The 20369-nt window shown below is 37.9% G+C and overlaps 1 long non-coding RNA gene and 1 pseudogene across 2 annotated transcripts in view; both read right to left on the bottom strand.

The window, feature by feature from the left end:
- LOC105513290 overlaps window positions 1-20369 on the bottom strand; it is a 217528-nt gene that overhangs the window by 141455 nt on the left and 55704 nt on the right. The gene's annotated exons all lie outside the window — the stretch shown is intronic.
- On the bottom strand, window positions 7753-8680 carry LOC105513289 (annotated as a pseudogene). The gene has a single exon (XR_001001984.1). The product of XR_001001984.1 is annotated as a ribosomal RNA small subunit methyltransferase NEP1 pseudogene (transcript).

Consider the following 20369-nt stretch of genomic DNA (forward strand, 5'->3'; position numbering starts at 1 on the left):
GGGTTTCACCGTGTTAGCCAGGATGGTCTCGATCTCCTGACCTCGTGATCCGCCCGTCTCGGCCTCCCAAAGTGCTGAGATTACAGGCTTGAGCCACCGCGCCTGGCCACACTGAATTCTTAAACTTGCTATCTAATGCTCAGCTTTGTAAACACTTCTGTCCTTATTTGTCCTCTTCAAAGACTTACTCCATTATTGATAATGCCCAGTGATGTCAGATAGAATAGAAAAACTGCCTAAAAATTGAGCACCAAGGCTTTCATTGCTTTTCAGGTCAAATACCAGGGATTTGTTGACGAAAGTAGTCTTTGTAACATCTAGAGAAAAATTATCATACATATTTCTGTTTTGCAGCAGAGGAAGGCGAGGAATAAAGAAACACAAGAGTTTAATACAATGCATAAATGTAATAAGAAACAGCCTAAATGGATCATCATCTATTTAAAAGAGAAAAATGTAAAAGTTATATTTTCCCATGTACTTGAAAATAATCAGGTATCAGTATTTCTAATGATCTAGCTTTTCTTAAGATATTGAAGGATACTGAGTTATTTCCTCTTAAATGTACTCTTACATATTAGGGAACATGTAGCTTTTACTGGTGCACATACACTTACAAGTAGACATAGTTACTCTGAGACACACCCTTCTCATATTTATGTCTTTTGCACCAAGAGCCTATGAATAATTATGTGTTGGGGAAGATCCATCAATTACTTCACCATCTAAAAAGTCAGTTTTCTCCTAGTTAGGGACAGATTTGCAGCCTAATTTAGAGTAAATAGCCATTTTTGAAATGTGTTGAAATAAATTATGTCTGCCTATCAGAGCTATCAACCTTGTAGCCACTCTACTAAAACTATGAGATCTACTACTTGTTGATGAGTGAAAGCACTGAGTCGAGCAATCCACAACTGGAGAGGATTAGCTTACAACTGCTGCCACTATCAGCAAAACAGCAAGAAACAGGCAGTTCATTTTATAGAAACTTAATGGAGTGTATGGCTCTGGCTGTTTAGTACAAGCACTGTCAAGGCATCTAAGCAAAAAGTCTCAGCTGTCATCACTGACAAGCTGAGTAGAATTACTTGTCACAGTAGACTAGAAAAGGCACCATTAAAATGGTACATGGGGCTGTTACCATACATCTGCATATTGTAGCCACAGAGAGACAACATCCTTATGGTTGCCACAGACATATGACAATGGTATATCCACAAAAGACTTTTCAACATGTAATAGACATGAAAGTTAAATATTGCACTCTTAGCATTTCAAATATGATAGCAATATATGATGGCTAAGTATATCTTCCTAAGTATATCCATTTGCTAAACTATCTATGTACTTATTTTCTATAGTAATGTCTAAGTCGACATCTCCTTGGTTAACTTTTGCTGTCCAAATCTAAAAGCCCTTAATTGTACTATTATTAAGTTACTGCTGGAAACCTGATAGACACTAAAAGCTGTTTATCATGAACAAATTATACATTTTCATGGTTCTCTTTATCAGGACAATGGGAGTATGTCTTTGCTTAACTGATCTAAAAACATACCAGCATACCACTTCAGAGAACTAATTAATTAATAGTAAGTGTCTGATACCAAGAAATAACAGGGTTTCTTTGGCTGAGGAGAAATCTACCATTTTCACTTAATCTTAAAAATAAGTTCTGTGTATATTATTTAGCACAGACCTAATTAAGTGACAATTTCCACTGAAATGTGGTTTTAGAGGGAGAAAATGAATATAAAAGGCTCTAAATAATTAAAAATTGATGCAGAGTATAAACAAATACACTTAATTCTAGTCACACTAACTCACAGTTTATGACCAGACCTTTTAAAAATAAGGACTCATAATTAATTTCCACTTGAGTTCCTATTAGGTTTCCTTTAGTTTATTAGGATCTTTATTTTAAATGATGTTTACCAACGGCTACTAAGAAAATTAGGTAAGTAACTTTATCAGAATAAAGTACAGATCATTATTTTTCATTTTTAGTCAAGTTTATTCAGTTCTTCAACATGGTTATTGAAAGCTAACTGGTAAATATTGAATTACTGGAGATTAATTTGAGGAATAAAGAGAAAGATTATAACTCAAAGACATAATATAGAGGTGAGACATGTACAGAAAAAAAATCTACAATACAAGAGAGAAAGTGGTAAGTGCTATGAAAAGAAAACTTAATTGCTAAGTCAGTTCAAAGTTAGGAAAGATCAAATCTGTCTGGAATATGAGCTGTGGTCAAAAGAGGGATTCTCAGCTAAAGCATTCAGTGGGAAACTCCTCTGCATCTTAACGTTAAAATAAGTGGGTGAATAGCTTACATAAAAAATTCAGCACATTAATTGCAATACAAATTATGCTCCCCAAAACTTCTCCCAATGAACCCCTTTTATTCCATTTATCAAGAACTAGAAAAGATGCACTGCAAAGGGTTTGAAGCCAAGGATGGATAAGACCAGATTTGCATTTTAAATACCTCATTCAGCTGCAGTATGGAGATGAAAATGAGAAAGGAACATACTGTATACGGAAAGGCTGATTAGAAGGTACAGAAAATGGTTAACATAAAAGGCCTGAGATTGCTATCCTTACAAAAGGCCTGCTTGCAAGGTTGGCCCTTGGTTGACGTCTAGGAACATAGATTTCAGGAGAGTTCCAAGCATTCACTGATAAAAATAGTTTACTATGCCTGAACTGTGTATGAAAACAATATAGTTTATGTTGAACACCTGCTTTCCTTCTGGAAGACTAAAATGTTGCTATGTGTTAGGCAGTGGGTATCTATGTGATCATCCTAAAATGACAACCCTGAGCAAAATCTCTAATGAGCTTCCCTAGTAGACTCCTGTTGTTACAAGTCATTGCTGGAAGAATTAAGCATGTGCTGTATGAATCCACTCAGAGTAGACTCTTACACTTGGTTTCTTCCAGACTCTGCCCAATACACCTTTTGCATATATTGATTTTGTTTGGTATCCTTTCACTATAGTAAATTATGGCCATAAACACAACACTATATAGAGTCCTGTGAATCCTCCTGTGAACTTGGGATAGTGTTGGGTGCCTCCAACACAGAAAGCTTCATCTTCCCAGAGACAGAAGGTCCGAACTAGAGAAATCATAAGAAGGATGAGAGTTCAATAGAAGTTAATGGTTAAAATCAGGGGCATTCGAGTCAGTCAGGATTCAAGTTTCACCTCTATCACTGACTGGCCATGGGCAAAGTTTTCCTTTGGGACATTTAATAAAAGATGTCTAGCATACAGTTGGATATCCTAATCTAAATTGGCCATGAGGTCACAAGAGATAAACATTTTTTAGTGTCAGACGGTACAAGCCATCAAAACCATGAAAAGAGATGTACTTAGAAACAATGTACTTAGCAAGAAGAGTGAAATGACAGACCAAGTTACCAGTTAAGGGCAGGAAGTAAAAGAGGAACTCAAGAAATTAGAGCAGTATATTCTTGAGGTGCAGTTCTGAGACTAGAAGCGTCACTTGGAAACTTGTTAGAAAACTAAATTTTCTTTTTTTTTTTTTTTTTTTTTTTGAGACAGAGTCTCTCTCTGTCGCCCAGGCTGGAGTGCAGTGACCGGATCTCAGCTCACTGTAAGCTCCGCCTCCCGAGTTTACGCCATTCTCCTGCCTCAGCCTCCCGAGTAGCTGGGACTACAGGCGCCCGTCACCTCGCCCGGCTAGTTTTTTGTATTTTTTAGTAGAGACGGGGTTTCACCGTGTTAGCCAGGATGGTCTCGATATCCTGACCTCGTGATCTGCCTGTCTCGGCCTCCCATAGTGCTGGGATTACAGGCTTGAGCCACTGCGCCCGGCCAGAAAAGTAAATTTTCATTCTCTACCCGAGACCTACAGAATCAGAAAATCTGGGCCCAGTAATCTGACTCAACAAACCCTCCAGGTGGTTGTGATACAGCTAAAGTTTGAGAACCACTGAACTAGTGTGCACAAAATAACAGTGAGTAAGTCAGGGACTAGAAATACAGTCAGAAAGGTAAAGAGAAGCAGGTCAATAATATACATAAAATTGGGTGAGAGAAGATAGTCGAGGAGTGATGGATTAGCAGCATCAATGGTAGTAGAGAGGCCCAGTAAGTTAAGGAATTTGTTGTGCTCATTGCATTTGGCACCTTGGCTTTACCAGAAGCAATTTCACTAAAGTAGTAGGGCAGAAAGAAAATGGTAAAGATAAAAAACAGAATATGAGGAAGTAAAAACAAAGAGCAAGCTACTCTTTCCAGAATTCTAAGTGTAAAGAAATAAGATTTTATAGTGACCTGACAGAGTCATGGCAGTTTTGTTATTAATATTGTTTTTGTTGTTTTCTTTATTTTTTATTTTTTTGAGATGGAGTTTGGCTCTTGTTGCCAAGGCTGGAGTGCAATGACATGATCTCGGCTCACTGCAACCTCCACCTCCCAGGTTCAAGCAATTCTCCTGCCTCAGCCTCCCGAGTAGCTGGGATTACAGGCATGTGCCAACACGCCCAGCTATTTTTTTTTTTTTTTATTTTTAGTAGAGACAGGGTTTCTGCATGTTGTTCAGTCTGGTCTCGAACTCCCAATCTCAGGTGATCCGCCCGCCTCGGCCTCCCAAAGTGCTGGGATTACAGGCGTGAGCCACCGTGCCTGGTCTGTTTTTGTTGTTTTCTTAAGATAGAAGAGACTTGACCATGTATTAGGCCAAAGCAACAGAGGGAGAAGCTGCCAGAAAGAAAGGGAATAACCAGTAGAGCAAAGTACAGGACAAAAGAAAAGAGAGAGCATGCAGAAAGATGAGATGAAGAAAAAGATTGATAGGAAGTGTTGGGAGCTCAATTGAAAGTGTAAGCCACTAATTTCCAGGATAGCCTTTTCTCCCCACAAGTTGCATGATTTTCGTTCTGTGTTACTTATCTGGCCAAATATAAAGCATAGAGGCTGAACTTTAAAAAGCTATTATGCATTTCTGATGTCTGACACAGTAGAGACTCAGTAAACATTTTATAAAACAATTAATGAAGAAATGATATAACTTATTCTACTTTCTCAAGAAAGTAGCCCTACAAATAAGACAGAAAGGGAGAGAAATGGGGGGATAGAGAGGAAGAAAGAGACAAGAAGCAGGCAGAGGGAGAGGAGAAAGAGAAAACTGATGGATGTGAGGTGTGGCTGGAAGGAGTGGCTCCCTCCAGTTCATGAGACCTGAATGTGTACATCTCTTCTCAACTATGCATTTAGTGACTGAATACTGGTAGCTAGAAAATGGCCATGATGAGTGTTTGTGAAACAGAAATAAGCAAAAATAGGGCTTGCTATTCTGGAGAGTTGTTAAATATTACCAGCACACCTCTAGAAAGTGGTGAGACATGATCAAGTAATGAAGCAAGGAATTGGCCACTTACAAGTTTACTTACTCTGGACTCCATCAGCAAAAATATAAGAAAAGGAACTAACATCTGTGTTAACCACCTACAAACTAGGACACAAAAAGCTAAATCACCACAGAGCTGTTGATAAGTGGCACTAGGATTTCAACTCAGATATATCAACTCTAAAACTTCTTTCTACATTTCGCCTTATCATTGAAATCATCTGGATCTCTGATTAAAACATGTATTTCTACGCCCCACACTAGGTCAGCTAAACCAGAACCTCCAAGGAAAGGACCTGGAAGTCTATATGACCTATTATGTGATTCTTATTAGCAGTCGGATCTGAAAAATACTATGCCATATTACAGTCCCTCCAGGCCCTTCTTTAGTTAGCTAGTCTGGGTCACTAGCATAAGAGCACTCAGAGCCACAACTCAATTGAGGAAAGTTGGGCACTGGATAGTACTATATGTTGTAGTCCTTATGACATAGGTAAAGTATGAGGAAGAAGAACAGCCTATAAAAAATGTCAGAAAAAAATTGCCTAGAGATTATTCTAAGCATCATTCTTTGATTAGAGGTATCAGGCCTTGCAAATCTTCTCAACGATGTCATAAAATAATTTCTATTTGACAGTTGAGGTAAACAAAGCTTGGAGGAAGTTAAGAAATTGGCATGAAAACACATTGAGCAATGAAGACAGGATTTAAACTGGGTGGTACCATGTTCCAACCACTTCACCAGTTTGCTTTTGCATCCCGTCATGGATTAAAGTTTTAGGAAGCAAATTTGGCATGTTATTATGCCAAAGTATATTGGTAATTATTATGCCCAAGTATTATTCATGAAAGTAAACTTGTATAAGGAATTTGTCCCCATTAAGTAAGGCAGCTGACTAAAGAAAAAAATTCCTCAATCTTATTAGCTATTTGCAATCTAAAACAAGTGAACCATTGAATTCAGACATCCATATTCTGGAACCATGTAAATGTCACAGGAAAATAAAAAACTCAGTAAACTATTTAATAAACCACAATAGCAATGACCATTTAACATGCTAGGGCCCACAGAACTCTGCCAGCATCTGGTAGCAATTTTCATTAAGCATCAGTGTTAGTCTCAATTACTGCTTACCCATCATTACTCTTCAGGGTGCTAACATGCTGCATATGATTAGTGTCTTACAAAAATTGGACATCTACCCTCCATCAAACCAGAAAAATAAGTGTCAGGTGAGGAGACAAAATTAGTTCATGGTCATAAAAGTCCATGAATGAGAAAATGAACTACTCCAAAATAAGCTATATACAAGGATTTCGGATACCAGAATTTGAGTGTTATAATTAACCATCTTCAGAGTAAAGTATGTGTTCATCTTAACTTACATCCCTAAATAAGAAGCATTACTTACAATATAAAAATCAGCTTTCTCCCTTGTTTTTAGGAAAGCAACATAGCCACACTTGTTAAGAGAGTAGGTTCTGACACCATACTGATTTTGAATTCCAGCCATGTCATATAACAGCTGTGAGATCTTAGGCAAATACACAAAAACCTCTTTGTGCCTCAATTTCCCCACCTTCCAAATAAAGATATGAATAGCAGTGCCTTCCTCAAAAGTGAACACTGAATTAACTAAAACTCATAAAACACTTGGAACAGTGTCTGACATGTACTAACCACAAGGAAAAATTTGCTAATAGTTACTCTGTTATACATTTAAACTCTGTCCCTGAATCTAACTATACCATGTATGAATTAGGCAGTTTATGCTGATAGTAAGAATAACTTATTTAGCAATTTATAGTTAAATTAATTCATTAGGAAGATTAAAAAACTTCTCTGTATTATAATTAGCTACCATCCAAGATCTAAGGAATATATTTGACTATTCTGATTGTCCTACAAGAAAATTTGAAAACCTTGATTACAGTGAGTCTGAACAGTCTGCATGCTCATTATCTGATTGGTTAGTTGGATTTGGGAAAACTGGTAGCTAGGAAGGCTGAAAACCTCTGTCTCTTTCTCACTCTCTCTCTACCTCTTCCTTTCTTCCTCTTTCTTTCTCCTCTCCCTCTCCCTCACACACACACATACCTTGTACAGCAAATACAGTCAAACTTCAACACATTAAATTCAAATCTGTTTCCTAACAATTTATCCGTGCAAAAAGAGAGTAGATCTAGGTCATAATAGATCCTATGCAGGGGATTAGATTTAGTCCTCAGGGCTTAAGGAAATAGTTGTAGGGGCATTGTTACACAGATTAATAATGGAAACAATAATTTATCTGAAGCAAATATCTCTGTTAGTGAGGAGCGAAATTAGACAACTTTGCAGTTCTAAAATGATTTCTTCATATGTTGCAATTTTTTTTTTTTTTTGCAAGAACGGTATTCATAGGATAAACAAATAGCAAATGTACAGCCTTGGCTTCCCCAAACTCCACAGTCTCAGTGCAGAAAGATCATCTTCCTGCAGTCGGCTCAGACCAGGGTCAAAGGATGTGACCTCAACAGTTTCTGGTTTCAGAACAGGTTCTACTACTGTCAAATGACCCCCCATACTTCCTCAAAGGCTGTGGTAAGTTTTGCACAGGTGAGGGCAGCAGAAAGGGGATAGTTGCTGATGGACACCATCTTCTCTGTATACTCCACACTGACCTTGCCATGGGCAAAGGCCCCTACCACAAAAACAATAGGATCACTGTCGGGCACCAGCTCACGCACATCACTGACAACCGGGATGGAAAAAGAAGTGCCAACTTTCATACATCCAACTGGAAAGTGATCTGATACTGGATTCTTAATTACCTTCAAGAGCTTCTGGGGGCCATCAGCTGCTGGAACACTGAGCTTGTGTAAAAGTTGAACCATGAGGCCACAAAAGCGGTCCAAGTTTCTGGGAATTCGGGTCTGGGGATTCACTTCAATCAGAACATTCTTCTGTGTATGGATATAAACCTGTAGCAAGCCAGCTCGGTTCAGGGCACTATCCATCAGCATCAGCAAACTCTGGTGGGCAATGTCTGGCCGCACTTCCCCAGGGTCCCATCCATTCTTCAACAATATAGACTTGTGCTTGTCACAGTTGAGTAGCTCATATGTCTTCCCTACCTTGACTGTCTCCAGACTGGCCCCTTCCAGCACCACAATAAGCCTACGGCCTCCGATCTTGTTTCCTGCCCCTAGTCGGGGCCGCTTGGGTGGCACAGCATCCCAGTCCTGTGCCTGCTCCCCACCGCTTCGTTCACGAGGCTTGAATCCACCACTGGGCGCGGCCATCTTGCAACCCATATGTTGCAATTTTAAACATTCTCTCTAGATGGGATCAAGTAAATGTATTCACTTTAAATATCTAATTGATCATCTAAAGATGAAAAAGACTCTAAGGGAAAGTCCTATAATATCAGAATTATGTATATCATTCCTGAGCACAGGTCCCAATCCTTACCTAACTACTGATTCTAATTACTTTCTCAGGTACTGCTCCTTCAGGACAGCCTAAAAATAAAGCCTACTACCTCATCTTTAAAAAAGAAATACTCCATTCCAAAATCAAAATTCCATCAGCCTGTATGATACAAAATGCTAGGCCATCTTTCTTCACAATAAATTACTGAATAACATCTCTCAATCAGTCAGTTTACACGGGGCATGGTTCTACTATACCTATTTCATACCGAAATCTCATTTAAAAAAACTCACACAGGTATGACACTTCTTAAGACTATTATTAACGCAACAATAAAAGTTTATAAGTCACTTCAGCCAAGAAAATAAAAATCTTGACAACTGGTGAAAAATACACAGACCTCTGTCTGATAGGGTATTATGGCAAACAAACAAACAAAAACCTTACTAATGAAACTATAAACAATAAACTATAAACAATAAACAAAAATCCCAAACAGCAAAACTCATAAACCAACAAACCAATTAAATAAAAAACAAAAGAGAAGTACTCTTTATAGATGTCTGTGCCTTGTTTACTATAATTTCATTCTAACTAAAGAATAGGAAATTCACAACTATAAAAAGACTGAAATTTATCTAAGAGAAAAAAGGCACAAAATGTATTTTATGATGGCAAGTCTTTAGATAGTATCAAAAAATTCTGCAATGGCCTTTAAATGTGCAAGGTGAACTTTGTATTTCTGTTTTGGTCCATTTAACTAATCCAAGCAAGCATCAGGTTCCCTTATAAGAAAGATGATGGGAAGTTTTTACTTCATGCTCCATCCATCATATGTGCTACCAACTTCAAATGACAAGTTTTCCTTTATCTGAGTCAATAGAGATACCCTCTGAACCCATTATGCCATAGCAGATGGTAATATTGAATGCTCATACTAACATATTACTGTAGAATGATGAATTCAGAAATATTTTTGTAGTCTATTGTGATTTTATCTGGCATGCACCATCATTTTCTATACGTCCAGTCAACCCAAACACAATTCCCTATTTGCCCTTCTCCTCCTCCTTAGGGACCTAGAAAACACATCAGAAGGCCAGGTTAGAAAAGAATATAATTCAAGGCCGTATTGTCAGAAGACCACTGGAAGGCTTATGGAGCTTTGTCCATCTCAAGATTAATGAGTAGTCTGTCTCCAGAGGATCAGCCAAGGTTCTTAGTTTATCATTCTCCTTCCCAGCCTTCAGATAATGAATAAAGCCTGGTGAATCAGGGGGTTCCCTCTTGAAGAGATGTTAGCTCTGGTTTCTCCTCAGTCACAGCTGCTGTTGCTGTGGTTGTATTATTAGGAAGGGGAAATCTGTTCACCTCTCTGGATTCAGTATCAGCAGCAACTGTGGAGAAAGGAAACATGTGATACTAATGGAAGCCTGTTTTTAAGGTTTTTTATTTTTCCTTTCATTTCACTGCATAGCTAGTATTTATTGAATGTCTATTTCCAGTCAAATAGTAATAAGAATTTCCATGCATTATCTCAATTAATCCTCATAACAACAGCAACAACAAACTAAAGAACTATGAGATGAGTACTGTTACTGTGCCTGTTTTACTGATTAAGACACTGAGGTTTCGGTAAGTTATATGGCTTGTGCAAGAAAACAGTGGAGTTAAAATTTGCACCAAGAACTTAAGAGATTAATAAATTATACTACTGAAAGGACCATACTCACTGCTCTATTCACTTATGAAATTGTGGATAGTGTTTTGTTGACATTCAATAAGGCCACTCTTACATTTTAAATTTTAATACTAATGAGATGGACACCATCTATCAGTAAAAAAACTAAAATTTAATTATCTTTTCAAGATAGCTTTTAAAACATTTAGATTATTTATATTTATACTTGGATTCATAATTTTACTCTAAGTCAAAAAAAATCCATGCAAGCCTTATACAGTATCTTTTAAAATATTATCTATTGGATAGATGCTAAATGGTACATTTTTTAAATGCCAGGATAAAAGGCAGAGTTATAGCTGTGTAATTCTATATGGTTGAAATAAAGAATTAACTGCATAGTTTTTTCATGTTTAGGATGGGACAAAAAAGATCTAGTTGAGTTGATTACCAACATATCCTTATAAAACTTTGCATATAACTGTATGGAAAAAAAAATATCTATAGTTCTGATTGATCAATTGAGAAGGACCACAAAAAAAGAGAAAAAGGGTGAGATAAGTCTTATAATCAGTAGGCAACTTTAGAAAATAAGCCTAATATCTAAAAAAGGAATTCTGCTTTTCTTCCTTAATGTTACTCTCTCAGGTACAGTGGGAAGATCCAGCACGGACCTAAAACAAGATGTTTTGGCCCTTGATAATTAATATGTAAAGGTATGAAGAATACACCTTTAAATGAAATAAATAACAGGATGTTTTATTTGTGGCATTTTCAAATATATATATGACTCATTTAAAAAAAAAAAAAAAACAGCAACAACAACAACCCTATTACCAATAAGGGTTTAAAAAACATCATGGGCTTGAATATTTAATAATCTAGTATTCCACTTGCTGAAAGTTTACCAAAAGTTAATATAACTTAGTAATTAAAAATTTTCAAAACTGTTTTGACAGCTGTTTATTGGCTCTTCCTAGCTAATGAATGCTAACCTTGGTGTAAAATGTTCAAGTTATTCTGAAATTACTAATGGTTCAGTCAACTATATTTGCTCAAGATCTTTGCCTTCCATTCTCACTCACTGTTGGTGTGACCAGAAATGGCACAGTCTCACTGAATGGTAATTTGCCAGAAAATTAAAAAAATCTCGGACTTGGTTCCAACATGGCTGAATAGGAACAGCTCCAGTCTACAGCTCCCAACATGAGCGAGGCAGAAGATGGGTGATTTCTGCATTTCTAACTGAGGTACCGGGTTCATCTCACTGGGGCTTGTTGGACAGTGGGTGCAGCCCACCCAGCGTGAGCCAAAGCAGGGCGGGGAATTGCCTCACCCGGGAAGCGCAAGGGATCAGGGAATTCCCTTTCCTAGCCAAGGGAAGCCATGACAGACAGCCCCTGGAAAATCAGGTCACTCCCACCCTAATACTATGGCTTTCCAACAGTCTTAGCAAATGGCACACTAGATTATATCCCGTGTCTGGCTTGGAGGGTCCCACGGGCACGGAGTCTTACTCACTGCTAGCACAGCAGTCTGAGACCAAACTGCAAGGCGGCAGTGAGGCTAGGGGAGGGGCCCCCGCCATTGCTGAGGCTTGAGTAGGTAAACCAAGCAGCCAGGAAGCTCCAACTGGGTGGAGCCCACTGCAGCTCAAGGAGGCCTGCCTGCCTCTGTAGACACCACCTCTGGGGACAGGGCATAGCTGAGCAAAAGGCAGCAGAAACTTCTGCAGATGTAAACATTAGCTTTGAAAAGAGTAGTGGTCCTCCCAGCACAGAGTTTGAGATCTGAGAATGCACAGACTGCCTCCCCAAGTGGGTCCCTGACCCCCAAGAAGCCTAACTGGGAGGCAGCTACCAGTAGGGGCCAACTGACACCTCATACAGCTGGGTGCCCCTCTGAGATGAAGCTTCCAAAGGAAGGATCAGGCAGCAACATTTGCCCCTCTGCAATATTTGCTGTTCTGCAGCCTCCACTGGTGATACCCAGGCAAACAGTGTCTGGAGTGCACCTCCAAACTCCAACAGACTGGCAGCTGAAGGTTCTGACTGCTACAAGGAAAACTAACAAACAGAAAAGACATCCACACCAAAACCCCATCTGTACGACAGCATCATCAAAGACCAAAAATGGATAAAACCACAAAGATGGGGAGAAACCAGAGCAGAAAAGCTGAAAATCAAAAAATCAGAGCACCTCTTCTCCTCCAAAGGAATGCAGTTCCTCGCCAGCAATGGAAAAAAGCTGGATGGAGAATGACTTTGATGAATTGAGAGAAGAAGGCTTCAGAGGATCGGTAATAATAAACTCCTCCGAGCTAAAGGAGGATGTTCGAACTCAACCTTGAAAAAAGATTAGACGAATGGCTAACTAGAATAAACAGTGTAGAGAAGACCTTAAAAGACCTGATGGAGCTGGAAACCATGGCACGACAACTACGTGACACATGCACAAGGTTCAGTAACCGATTTGATCAACTGGAGGAAAGTGCATTGGTGATTGAATATCAAATGAATGAAATGAAGTCAGAAGAGAAGTTTAGAGGTAAGAGAGTAAAAATAAATGAACAAAGCCTCCGAGAAATATGGAACTATGTGAAAAGACCAAATCTATGTCTGATTGGTGTACCTGAAAGTGATGGGGAGAATGGAACCAAGTTGGAAAACACTCTGCAGGATATCATCCAGGAGAACTTCCCCAACTCAGCAAGGCAGGCCAACATTCAAATTCAGGAAAAACAGAGAATGCACAAAGATACTCCTTGAGAAGAGCAACTCCAAGACACATAATTGTCAGATTCACCAAAGTTGAAATGAAGGAAAAAATGTTAAGGGCAATCAGAGAGAAAGGTGGGGTTACCCACAATCGGAAGGTCATCAGACTAAGAGTGGATCTCTCGGCAAAAACTCTACAAGCCAGAAGAGAGTGGGGGCCAATATTCAACATTCTTAAAGAAAATAATTTTCAACACGGAATTTCATATCCAGATAAACTAAGCTTCATAAGTGAAGGAGAAATAAAACCCTTCACAGACAAGCAAATGATGAGATATTTTGTCACCACCACGCCTGCCTTACAAGAGATCCTGAAGGAAGCACTAAACATGGAAAGGAAAAAACCAGTACCAGTCACTGCAAAAACATGCCATATTGTAAAGGCCATTGATGCTAGGAAAAACTGCATCAACTAAAAAGCAAAATAACCAGCTAACATCGTAATGGCAGGATCAAATTCACACAACAATATTAACCTTAAATATAAATGGGCTAAATGCTCCAATTAAAAGACATAGTCTGGCAAATTGGATAAAGAGTCAAGACCCATCAGTGTGCTGTATTTAGGAGACCCATCTCATGTGCAGAGACACACATAGGCTGAAAATAAAGGGATGGAAGAAGATCTACCAAGCAAATGGAAAACAAAAAAAAAGCAGGGTTGAAATCCTAGTCTGTGATAAAACAGAGTTTAAATCAACAAAGATCAAATGAGACAAAGAAGGCCATTACATAATGGTAAAGGGATCAATATACAAGAAGAGCTAACTATCCTAAATATATATGCACCCACTACAGGAGCACCCAGATTCATAAAGCAAGTTCTTAGACACCTACAAAGAGACTTAGACTCCCACACAATAATAATGGGAGACTTTAACAAACCACTGTCAACATTAGACAGATAAATGAGACAGAAGGCTAACAAGGATATCCAGGAACTGAACTCAGCTCTGCACCAAGCAGACTTAATAGATATCTACAGAATGCTCCACCCCAAATCAATAGAATATACATTCTTCTTAGCACCACATTGCACTTATTCCAAAATTAACCACATAGTTGGAAGTAAAGCACTCCTCAGCAAATGTAAAAGAACAGATATTATAACAAACTGTCTCTCAGACCACTGTGCAATTAAACTAGAACTCAGGATTATGAAACTCACTCACAACCACTCAACCACCTGGAAACTGAACAACCTGCTCCTGAATGACTATTAGGTACATAATGAAATGGAGGCAGAAATAAAGATGTTCTTTGAAACCAATGAGAACAAACACATAAAATACCAGAATCTCTGGGACACATTTAAAGCAGTGTGTAGAGGGAAATTTACAGCACTAAAGGCCCACATGAGAAAGCAGGAAAGATTTAAAATTGACACCCTAACATCACAATTAAAAGAACTAGAGAAGCAAGAGTAAACACATTCAAAAGCTAGCAGAAGGAAAGAAATAACTAAGATCAGAGCAGAACTGAAGGAGATAGAGACACAAAAAAAACCTTCCAAAAATGAATGAATCCAGGAGCTGGTTTTTTGAAAAGATCAACAAAATTGATAGACCACTAGCAAGCCTAATAAGAAAAGACAGAAGAATCAAATAGACACAATAAAAAATGATAAAGGGGATATCACCGCCAATCCCACAGAAATACAAACTGCCATCAGTGAACACTATAAAGACCTCTACGCAAATAAACTACAAAATCAAGAAGAAATGGATAAATTCCTGGACACGTACACTCTCCCAAGACTAAACCAGAAAGAAGTTGAATCCCTGAATAAACCAATAATGGGCTCTGAAATTGAGGCAATAATTAATAGCCTACCAACCAAAACAAGTCCAGGACCAGATGGATTCACAGCCGAATTCTACCAGAAGTACAAGGAGGACCTGTTACCATTCTTTCTGAAACTATTCCAATCAATAGGAAAAAACAGAATCCTCCCTAACTCATTTTATGAGGCCAGCATCATCCTGACATGAAAGCCTGGCATAGACACAACAAAAAAAAGAGAATTTTAGACAAATATCCTTGATGAACATCGATGCAAAAAATCCTCCATAAAATACTGGCAAACTGAATCCAGCAGCACATCAAAAAGCTTATGCACCACGATCAAGTTGGCTTCATCCCTGGGATGCAAGGCTGGTTCAACATAAATAATCCATCATATAAAGAGAATCAAAGACAAAAACCACATGATTATCTCAATAGATGGAGAAAAGGCCTTCGACAAAATTTAGCAGCCCTTCATGCTAAAAACTCTCAATAAACTAGGTATTGATGGGATGTATCTCAAAATAAAAAGAGCTATTTATGACAAACCCACAGCCAATATCATACTGAATATGCAAAAACTGGAAGCATTCCCTTTGAAAACTGGCACAAGACACGGATGCCCTCTCGCACCACTCCTATTCAATATAGTGTTGGAAGTTCTGGCCAGGGCAATCAGGCAGGAGAAAGAAAGAAAGGGTATACAATTAGGAAAAGAAGAATTCAAATTGTTCCTGTTTGCAGATATGATTGTATATTTAGAAAACCCTATTGTCTCAGCCCAAAATTTCCTTAAGCTGATAAGTAACTTCAGCAAAGTCTCAGGATACAAAATCAATGTGCAAAAATCACAAGCATTCCTATACACCAATAACAGACAAATAGCCAAATCACGAATGAACTCCCATTCACAATTGCTTCAAAGATAATAAAATATATAGGAATCCAACTAACAAGGGATGTGAAGGACCTCTTCAAGGAGAACTACAAACCAGTGGTCAACAAATAAAAGAGGACACAAGCAAATGGAAAAACATTCCATGCTCAGGGATTAGAAGAATCAATATCATGAAAATGGCCATGCTGCCCAAGGTAATTTAAACATTCAATGCCTTCCCCATCAAGCTACCAATGACTTTCTTCACTGAATTGGAAAAAACTAGTTTAAAGCTGATATGGAACCAAAAAAGAGCCCACATTGCCAAGACAATCCTAAGCAAAAAGAACAAAGCTGGAGACATCACACTACCTGACTTCAAACTATACTACAAGGCTACAATAACCAAAAAAGCATGGTACTGGTACCAAAACAGACATACAGACCAATAGAACAGAACAGAGCCCTCAGAAATAATACCACACATCTACAACCATCTGATCTTTGACAAACCTGACAAAAACAAGAAATGGAGAAAGGACTCCCTATTTAGTAAATGGTGCTAGTAAAACTGGCTAGCCGTATATAGAAAGCTGAAATTGGAACCCTTCCTTACACTTTATACAAAAATTAATTCAAGATGGATTAAAGACTTAAATGTCAGACCTAAAATCATAAAAACCCTAGAAGAAAACCCAGGCAATACCATTCACGACATAGGCATGGGCAAGGATTTCATGACTAAAACATCAAAAGCCATGGCAACAAAAGCCAAAATTGACAAATAGGATCTAATTAAACTAAAGAGCTTCTGCACAGCAAAGGAAACTACCATCAGAGTGGACAGGCAACCTACAGAATGGGAGAAAAATTTTACAATCTACCCATGTAACAAAGGGCTAATATCCAGAATCTACAAAGAACTTAAACCAATTTACAAGAAAAAATCAAACAACCCCATCAAAAAGTGGGCAAAGGATATGAACAGACACTTCTCAAAAGAAGACATTTATGCAGCCAACAGACACATGAAAAAATGCTCATCACTGGCCATTAGAGAAATGCAAATCAAAACCACAATGAGATACCATCTCACACCAGTTAGAATGGCGATCATTAAAAAGTCAGGAAACAACACGTGCTGAGGATGTGGAGAAATAGGAACACTTACACTGTCAGTGGGACTGTAAACTAGTTCAACCATTGTAGAAGACAGTGTGGCAATTCCTCAAGGATCTAGAACTGGAAATACCATTTGACTCAGTCATCCCATTACTGGGTATATACCCAAAGGATTAGAAATCATGCTGCTATAAAGACACATGCACACGCATGTTTATTGCGACACAATTCACAATAGCAAAGACTTGGAACCAACCCAAATATCCATCAATGATAGACTGGACTAAGAAAATGTGGCACATATACAGCATGGAATACTATGCAGCCATAAAAATTGATGAGTTCATGTCCTTTTGTAGGGACATGGATGAAGCTGGAAACCATCATTCTGAGCAAACTCACAAGGACAGAAAACCAAACACCACATATTCTCACTAATAGGTGGGAACTGAACAATGAGAACATCTGAACACAGGGTGGGGAACATCACACACTGGGGCCTGTCGTGGGGTGGTAGGAGGGGGAAGGATAGCATTAGGAGATATACCTAATGTAAATGATGAGTTCATGGGTGCAGCACACCAACATGGCACACATATGTAACAAACCTGCACACTGCACATGTATCCTAGAACTTAAAGTATATATATATATATATAAAACTCTCTGAAAGCTGCATACCTTTTTGTATAGGAGATGCAGCTCACAGCAATAACTTAAGCATACCCTGAGAAATGACGCTACGTGGCAGACACATCTGAATATGTGTTTAGAGTTTCAAGCATGGCCAACTCAGAGATTCATTCCTTATCTACGAGGAACATGTGAGCCCCTGGCCCAACACACAGAATATTTAGGTTAAATAAAGGTTGCCAACTGGAGGTTGTTGGGGAGGATGTTAAGTGAAAATGCTACATAAATTACATGTTTCCTGAAGGCATCAGCAGTTCTGCTACCCAGCCAACCGCCACTGGACCACTGTATGTAAGTTCTCAATAAACTCTATGGTCTTGTGGCTGTTTCTGGGTCTCTTCTTCAGTCTGTTGAACCTGGTGACATCCAAACTGAAGTTAGCAGGAGTCTAGCACAATACCTTTGACCCAGAAACTTCTAGAAATTTGTAATGGATGTACACACATAATTACCTATCAGGATATTCATTGCGGCTTTATTTATCTTATTTTTAAAATTGAAAAAAATAATGTCTACCACTATGGAGTTGGCTGAATAAAATGTATTATAATCTGTACAACTGAATACCATCCCTAAAGAAGTTAATTTAAATATATGGTGCCTAGCACACAATCAGTTCTAAATAAATAATTACTTGGTCCATAGACGAACAAATATCCATCGAAATTCTCAGTAACTACTTAAGTTGCCTGAAGTGGTTTTATCTAGTATCTGTTAACCGTATATTTGTATACACATATAATAATTTTGCTAACACCTGTAAAGAGCTGGCTATGTAAAAGCCACTATTCTAGAAACTTTTCATGTATTAATGCATTTAATGTTTATAACAGTCTTAAGGAGAATATAGTATTATTATCCCCATTGGACAGACCAGAAATTAGAAGCATAGGGCAGTTAAATAACTTGCCCAAAGTTATGGAGCTCATCACTAGCAAGGCCAGGATTTAAAAGTAGGCAATATGGCTCCAGAGTCTGTGCTCTTAACCAGAAAATACTCTTGTCTGGAAGACTATTTAACATGAAGACAGTGTGGTTGTTTCTAGTTATCAGATCGTTATTATTAATATTGCTTTTGCTTATCAATTTTTTCTCCTTTTTCTACAATAAATTGTGAATTAATGTGTCATTCTTTAAGTAAAACAAACAAACAAAAAAAACTATCTTTTGATTCCACAATGAGCTAGAGACAAGAACGCTATCAGGCTTATGACTGAGAACTACTAGCATAGATCCAGGGTAGAAATTCTGGTATTTTGCAGCTCCACATCTTTGGATGTGTCCAAATTGAAATGAATTTGGGCGATGAGTTCTTCTGAACCTTGACATCTTACAGGGTAGAAGAACAATACTGTTCTAATCCATAAATATTGTTCTCTTGCTCTCGTCCATGTGAGGTCATGTTACTGATATCTTTTTTTTTCTTTAAGGTTAACGCAAAAGTTTTATGCTTCAGCCCTGCCTTTTACTAGCAGAAGATTGGAATCAATATTTTAGGAGATTTCTATGATATAGTGAGCTCAGATGGTACTGAGACAATATAGCCCAATGCAGTGGTTCTCAACCCTGGCTACTGGATTTTTTTTTTTTTTAACTCCACAAATGATTATGATGCATAGCCTAGGTTGAGAGTTTCTGCACTATATGTATTACAGTACAGTTCTGACCTTACTTGTAATATTTCAGGGGTCAGGGTTACAGTATTGGTAACTGCAACTGAGTAACAGCCAATTTCAGAATATATGTTATTCTTATATATACAAATGAAAAAGGGCTTTGTAATTTCATTTAAAATGGGAAAATAAACATGAATATTAAGAATGAGTTACTAAACATACATTATCATGTCTGATTAAAATATTAGATTTATAAAAGAGCATGAGGGTAAAACAATAAGTGCAAAACCAAAATCTGATAAAGGAAGATTGTGAAGTTGACGAAGAGAGTGCATTCCCAGTGAATAATCAGTCTCATTTATCAAACTGGAACTGTGTTCTAAGTGAAATCATATTGGCTTGGTAAATAATAGAGCTTCAATTTATACACAACAGAATCAAAGATTTAGTAAAAATTCACAAAGGACCAACAAAACGCATAGTAGCAAACCGGATTAAATACTTGAGATGGTACTAAAAAAAAAATTATGATATCCTTCCCCAGGATAATTAACTATCATGCATTGTGGAGATTTGTACTTAAAAGTGAGACCTAGGGAATCTGACCATAATTTTTTGAATCAATACTGATAAAAAAGAAAAATAAATTTTAACATAAAAGCAACATTTGAAAATAACTTTTTCCTATTCTATGTGTAGAAAGTTGAAGCACACATACCAAATCTATAACACATACATGATAAAAAGAAAAATAAATCTGATGTACTAAAAACTAAATTTGAAAATAATTTTCTGGGATTTCATTTGTAGAAGGCTGAAGTACACACAGTAAATCTTTAAAACATGCACTGCATCTGCTAGTATTTACTCTACACCCTATACCCAGTGACATTTTACCTTTATGTGTATGTGTTTACTTGCTTTTGTTTCACTCGACATGCGTTTCTCTGATTACCTCCTTCTTGAACATATTTTTCCATCTATAAACCCCACATGCCTGATTCTGCAACCCCTTTACCAG

Source organism: Colobus angolensis, unplaced genomic scaffold (genome assembly GCF_000951035.1).
Source record: "Colobus angolensis palliatus isolate OR3802 unplaced genomic scaffold, Cang.pa_1.0 Scaffold228, whole genome shotgun sequence".
NCBI classification, from domain to species: Eukaryota; Metazoa; Chordata; class Mammalia; order Primates; family Cercopithecidae; genus Colobus; species Colobus angolensis.